This window comes from Wolffia australiana, chromosome 13 (assembly GCF_029677425.1).
Source record: "Wolffia australiana isolate 7733 chromosome 13, ASM2967742v1".
Taxonomy (NCBI): Eukaryota; Viridiplantae; Streptophyta; class Magnoliopsida; order Alismatales; family Araceae; genus Wolffia; species Wolffia australiana.
This window is the reverse complement of record NC_135847.1, coordinates 7,797,475-7,803,991: the sequence shown is the minus strand read 5'-3', so window position 1 is coordinate 7,803,991 and position 6,517 is coordinate 7,797,475. Positions and strand designations below refer to the sequence as shown.

At 43.7% G+C, this 6,517-nt stretch overlaps 1 non-coding gene across 1 annotated transcript; it reads left to right on the top strand.

Moving 5' to 3' along the window:
- The first annotated feature begins 5,101 nt into the window (after positions 1–5,101).
- On the top strand, positions 5,102–5,210 carry LOC144711546 (small nucleolar RNA R71). Its single transcript, XR_013583598.1, has one exon. It is a non-coding gene; the product is annotated as a small nucleolar RNA R71 (small nucleolar RNA).
- Positions 5,211–6,517: the final 1,307 nt, after the last annotated feature.

The window sequence follows — 6,517 nt, the reverse complement described above, 5'->3', positions numbered from 1 at the left end:
GCATTTTATAAATTGAAAGAAGCTTTGGTTAATGCACCTATCCTGCAAGGGCCCGATTGGACCCTTCCTTTTGAACTAATGTGCGACGCTTCTGATTTTGCAGTAGGTGTAGTGTTAGGCCAAAGAATTGATAAGAAACCCGTGGTGATCTACTACGCCAACAGGACCTTAGTGGACGCACAACTGAATTACACCACCACCGAAAAGGAGCTGCTGGCCATTATTTTCGCTTTAGAAAAGTTTAGGTCTTATTTACTAGGTAGTAAAATAACTGTTTATTCTGATCATGCAGCTATTAGATACTTGTTAACGAAGAAAGAGACTAAACCGAGATTGATTAGATGGGTGCTTTTATTATAGGAATTTGATTTGGAAATTAAAGACAAGAAAGGGTGTGAAAATGTAGTAGCCGACCATCTCTCACGAATCATAGGCGCCCCACCTGAACAAATTAATGATGCATTTCCTGATGAATTTGTCCTAACTGCACAAGGAACATTCGTTCCTTGGTATGCACATATTGTCAACTTTTTAGTTTCAGGACAAATTCCTACAGGTTGGACTTCCCACGAGAGAAAAAAGCTACTCAAGGATGCGCGATTTTATTTTTGGGAAGATCCGGAGCTGTTTGACCAAGGACAAGATCAAATTCTCCGACGATGCGTCCCCGAGAGCGAGCAACGAAGCATCCTAGAATTCTGCCACGCAAAACCAGGAGGGGGTCACTACTCGGCCAAGGTAACAGCTCATAAGATTGTTGAATCGGGTTTCTTTTGGCCTACATTATTTCATGACGCGCAGAAATTTTATAACAGTTGTTTAGCATGCCAAGCATCCATCAATATCAATAGGAAAGATAGAATGCCCCTACAACCCATCTTAGAAGTGGAAATATTTGATTTATGGGAATTGATTTTATGGGTCCATTTCCTAGTTCTAACGGTTATGAATACATCTTGATGGCTGTTGACTACGTCTCCAAATGGGTAGAAGCCATTCCCTCCAAAACCAATGACAGTAAGGTAGTGACGACTTTTATTGAAAAACACATTTTTATAGATATGGATGCCACGAGCGATCATTAGTGATGGAGGTTCAAACTTCACAAATTACAACTTTAGGAATCTCCTCAAAAAGTTTGGTGTTCATCATCGAGTCACTACCCCATATCATCCTCAAGCCAATGGACAAGTTGAATTGTGCAATAGAGAGGTGAAGAAAATTTTGAGGAAAATAGTGCGTCCAGATGGGAAAGATTGGTCCAGGAAGCTAGGCAGCGTTATGGGCTTATAGGACAGCTTACAAAACCCCTCTCGGCATCTCTCCCTTCCGCCTTATCTTTGGCAAAGCCTGTCACCTACCACTTGAGTTAGAACACAAGGCCCTTTGGGCTATTAGAAAACTGAACCTAGATTTGGATAGAGCCGACAAGCATAGACTTCTTCAATTGAATGAGTTGGAAGAGTTAAGAAATGAGGCTTATGAGAATTCAAAGATTTATAAAGCCAAGATGAAGATGTTTCATGACAAGAGCTTGAGGAGAAGAATTTTTGTGGAGAATCAAAAAGTATGGCTTTACAACTCTAGACTAAAACTCTTTCCAGGTAAATTGAAAACGCGATGGGATGGTCCCTTCCTTGTTCAACAGGTTTTTGAGAATGGAGCCGTTACAATTTTAGATCCTACGTCTCAAAGACGATTCACTGTGAACGGGCAACGGCTCAAACCCTACTTAGAAGAAGAAGATCTTCACAGCCCCATGAATATTACGTTAGAAAAGCCATCGCATGATAGCTCATGATCCGATTAGTTTTTGTTTTTACTACATTTCATATTCTCTCTGCTTGATTACTTTCCTTGTTTTGTTTTTGTTTCTGCGTTTTTGTTTCTGTTCTCGTGTGCAGCCACTCCGATCCACGCCCACCTAACACGTCACTGGACAACACGCATGCTGATCGCTGCCCTTCCTTCCATGGTTTGGTATTCCTTTCTCCTTTCTCTCATTTATGATTTGTCATGTAGGAACATGCCTTTTATTGAGGGGGGGCGGGGCGGACATTTACATGCACTATCCATGAAGTTTTTTCGTTTTGCATTCACAAACCATGGATATTTGATGATCTTAGGAGATGATTGTCCAATGATATGCATGATAATTCGATTCTTTTCAAAAGGGTAGAAATGCAAGAGTGGCCAGCTAGGGAATCCTAGGTGAAGTAAGCCTAGCTAGGTGCACTACGATCCATACCACGACAGTCGTATCTATTACCATTATACTTCTCTCACCTCACCATCCACCTCGGGTTGAGTTAGCACTTACATGCACGAAAATTTTTAGCTTTAGTGGAGAGTAGGGTTAGTGTTAGCTCATTGGCAGTATTATTATGACGTGAGTGAAGCTCCTGACCCATGAAGGATACATAACCGTCGGGGAATAAGCTGCCGGTCTACTAAGGGCGGCACATGGGTAGTGGATAAGCGCCACCAAACTATCAAGTGAAAGCTGCACTGCGCATAAACAAGCAAAAGCTTGCATCATAGTACTAAAGTTGATTGTCATCAAAATGACCAACAAGCAGCAAATGCCAAATAAAATAAAGGTGGAAAAGCTGTCTCCGTGTGTTTGAGCCGATGCTACTATAGCCATAGTATTGAGCTAGCATTAATGCCACTCTCGCCTCGTTCAGTAGTGCGCTTGGGGTGTTAACTCGATCTTATTCCATATACAATGTACTTACTATATGTACTCCATAGATCATGTGCACTTAGTTGAGGTTTAAGGCTGAGATAGATCCTAAATTTCTTCTACGCTGGTCAATTTTAATTGCTGAAAATACTCCTTGAGAAGAGCATGAATCAAAGTTATCGGAAGTCAAAACTCACCTTGAGATCATCTTTTATTCTCACCTGCATGTCATTACTAAGGGACTAGTAATGATCTAAGTTGGGGGGTGTTTGATGACTCTAAAATATGTCATCAAATAATCAAGTTCTCAAGTTTAAATTCATTACAATTATCTTGTGAATTCATGCTAAGTTCATGCATATGTATTGTTTTATGAAATCACTAACCCCACTTGATTCTTTGAATCAAGTGGAATATATTTAACGTTTTATGGCTAGTGAACATTCAAAAACAGGTTAAGAAGATCAAGGAAGAGAGGAGGATCAACAGAAGTGGGCAAAAATTTGAAGTGGCAAAAATTACGAAAATGCCCCTGGGCATGACTTAAGAGAAAACCTATAAATACTCTCTTGAGAGAGGAGTTTAGGTGTTCAGAATTTTCTCTAAGGAAACTAGGGCTTGGAGAAGAGGATTTCTGCACCCTCCAGGAGCTGATGAGCTTTTGGAGTTGGAGAGGAAGAACAGACTGAAGATAGCTTGGATTGAAGAACCACGCCTGCGCCGCAAGGCGTGACACCCGACGTGGGGAAATCGCAAGCTTCAGCCCTGTAATCCTCTCTTCTCAGACAATTTTGGTTGGGTTGGAAGAGTCACAAGATCTTCCAATGTTTCCCAACTGAGGATTGTTTCGTTTAGATTTGATTTCAGTTTAAACTTTGTTCCTTTGTTGTTCAAATCGTCTTCCCCAAATCTTCCAAAAGAACAGAACTCCTCCGCATCTCCACCACGCCGTGTGCAGCAAAGCCGCCGCGCTCAGCCGTGCACAGCCGCACGCAGCACGCAGCGTGCACCCGCGCAACAGACGCAGCACACAGCGCGGCAGCGCGCAAGACAGCCCGCGCGTGCAACCGCGCACAGCGCGCCCGTGCCGCGCAGCGCCGCGGCCACGTGCGCGCACAGCCGCGCAGCCGCGCGAGTCGCGTGCGCGCAGCGCGCAGCACAGCTGCGCGCAGCGCCACGCAGCGCTGCGCACGGCCGCCGCAGCACGCAGCCGTGCGGCCGCAGCACGCAGCCGCGTGCAGCACGCAGCAGCGCGCAGCACGCAGCAGCGCACTGCTGCGCACAGCCGCACGCAGCACGCAACCGCGTGCAGCACGCAGCCGCGCGCAGCACGCAGCCGCGCGCGGCAGCACGCTGCGCAGGCATTCCGCATAGCAGCCGCGGCGCCGCATAGTCAGCGCAGAGGCCGCCAAGCCGCGCAACACCTTGTGCGCAGTTGTCCCTGCGGAAGGTGTTCGATCCTTGCCCCAAAGGGCAAAGGATCTGTCTGAATAAATTCTCTATAGACGGCAGTTAAGTTGCACTTTAACGTACTGAAAAGGAATTTCCTGCTGTTTTCTTTTGCTCCCTGTGGATCGACCCTCACTCGCCCTAACTTGTGAGGTTTATAAATTCGTTGAATAAGCTTAATCCTCACACATGTTACTGATAAATAACCAGTAAAAAACACAGTAAAATTGAGCTTATCAGCTCTCTAATAGCTTCCTCATCTGCTCTTGAGATTCCAGCACTTGCTTTGTTTGAAATTCCATCATCATTTGCATCTTCATCTCCATCTCCGCCCGCAACTTTTGGTTTTGCTTCTCTATCATATCTGAAATGACGGGGGTAAGTGAAGAAAAATCAGGTTGGTTCTGAGATGGAACCTGATACTGCTGTGGAGGCATGTGCTGGAATGGTTGTCTCTGCTGGAACGGAGGTTGAGCTGCCGGCTTGTTCCCTTGGTGGAAGGTCTCTCCGTTTTGGAAATTTGGCCTCTTTTGACCTGCCCACGGTTGTTGCGGCTGGTTGAAGGCCTTCACCTCTTCTTCCAAGGCTTGGCAGGCTCCATCTTCATATTCCCTGCTGAAGCAGAGAGAGCAGATCTTAGCTTTAATGATAGGAGAATTACCTAAAAAGACATTCTTCAAGGTGGAGGTGAGCTCCTCCAATTTCTGGTTAGTCTCCCTTAGGCCCGCTTGTAGCTCTCCCTCCTTGGCGTTAACCTGCAGAACTCCTGCTCTTTTTGGCTGCAGGTTTCTCCCATTCTGATTGGCCCCAATCTCCTGCAAGTCAGTTTCTGCAACTCTCTCCAAAATATCGAAAACTTCATCCTCATATGCGGTATAAAATGTTCCACCCGTAGCGAGATTTACTTTGTTTTTCATAAAATCAGAGAGAGACTCATAAAATATTTGGGCTAGTTGACATTGCTCAATGCCATGGTGAGGACATTTCCTCAACAAATCATTGAATCTCTCCCATGACTCACTAAAGGCTTCTCCGTCATGAGGATGGAAATTGTGAATTTCTCTTCTATAAAAATTCATTTTGGAGAGAGGAAAATATTGAGGAAATTTTACTTGCATCTCTTCCCAAGAATTAAAAGTGATTCCTAGATTACGATACCATGCAAACGCTTTATCTTTAAGAGTTAGAGGAAAATATTTCATTTTTAACATCTCTGTAGATTTTCTAGGAACATTTTGAGAAGAGCATCTAATATGAAAATCATCAAGGAATTCTAAAGGATTCTGTGCAGGTAATCCGTTAAATTCAGGTAGAGAATTGATCAATGCATTATTGTATCGAAACAAGATACCTTCACCGATGTTCAGATTTACATCGGTTTGTCGTAAGCTTCTGGACGGTGTAGACCTATCCAACATAGTTATTCTCCTTTCATTCTGCTGATGTATCTCTTCAGCCATATTTCTGTGCTGAATTTCTGGTTCTGTGACTGTAGAATCCGGGGTGGCGTCTCTACCAATTTTTTCTGCAGACTTCTCACCAACTCCTGAGCGTGTAACTACCATAGATCTTCAGCACAAATGTTAGCAGAACAATGAGCTGAGGATTTTTAAGTCTTGCAGCTTAAGGAGAATCAAGAAAAGATTACTGAACAATTAAAAAATAAATTCCTACTGTAATACCGTGCTCCCCGGCAGCGGCGCCAGTTGATAAGCTCGATTTTAGTGGTTTCTACTGGTTATTTAGCAGTTAATACGTGCGAGGATTGAGCTTATACAACGAAATTTATAACCTCACAGCTTAGGGTGAGTGAGGGTCGATCCACAGGGAGACGGAAAAAAAACAGCAGAAGAATTCTGTCTATCAAATCAGTTCTTTTAGATCTCAATACTCAAGTATAAACTCTGGTAAACGATCTTCAGTACAAACGACAGAGCTTTCTTTAAAAGTCTCGGTGCAGCAAATCTTCAGTAAGGCTTTCCTTACTGAGGATTCGCCTTTGCCCTTTGGGGCAATTTCGCAAACACCCAGCTGGTGTTTGTGCACGCGCGAGCGCCTTCGCGGGTGATAAGCCGAAAATAGGGGTGAAAATTACGCAAATTTTTAGCCCTTGTCGTTGTGAATTTTTGGCTTATGCAATAAAATTTATAAAACTCTACTTAATATGTATAGTGATAAGTATGAGTGTCGTCCAAGGGAGGCAAGTAGGAATTTCAATTTGATTTTATTTTTGGTGTTTTAGATCCTAATTAGAGTGAATTTGATCTTCAATGAGGATCAAGTCACCCTAATTAGGTGAGAATTTAGAGAGGGGGGTAGAAGAGATGAGATGAAAAGAAGAAATGTGGGCTCTAGATTGAATTAATTGATCCAATTGGATGG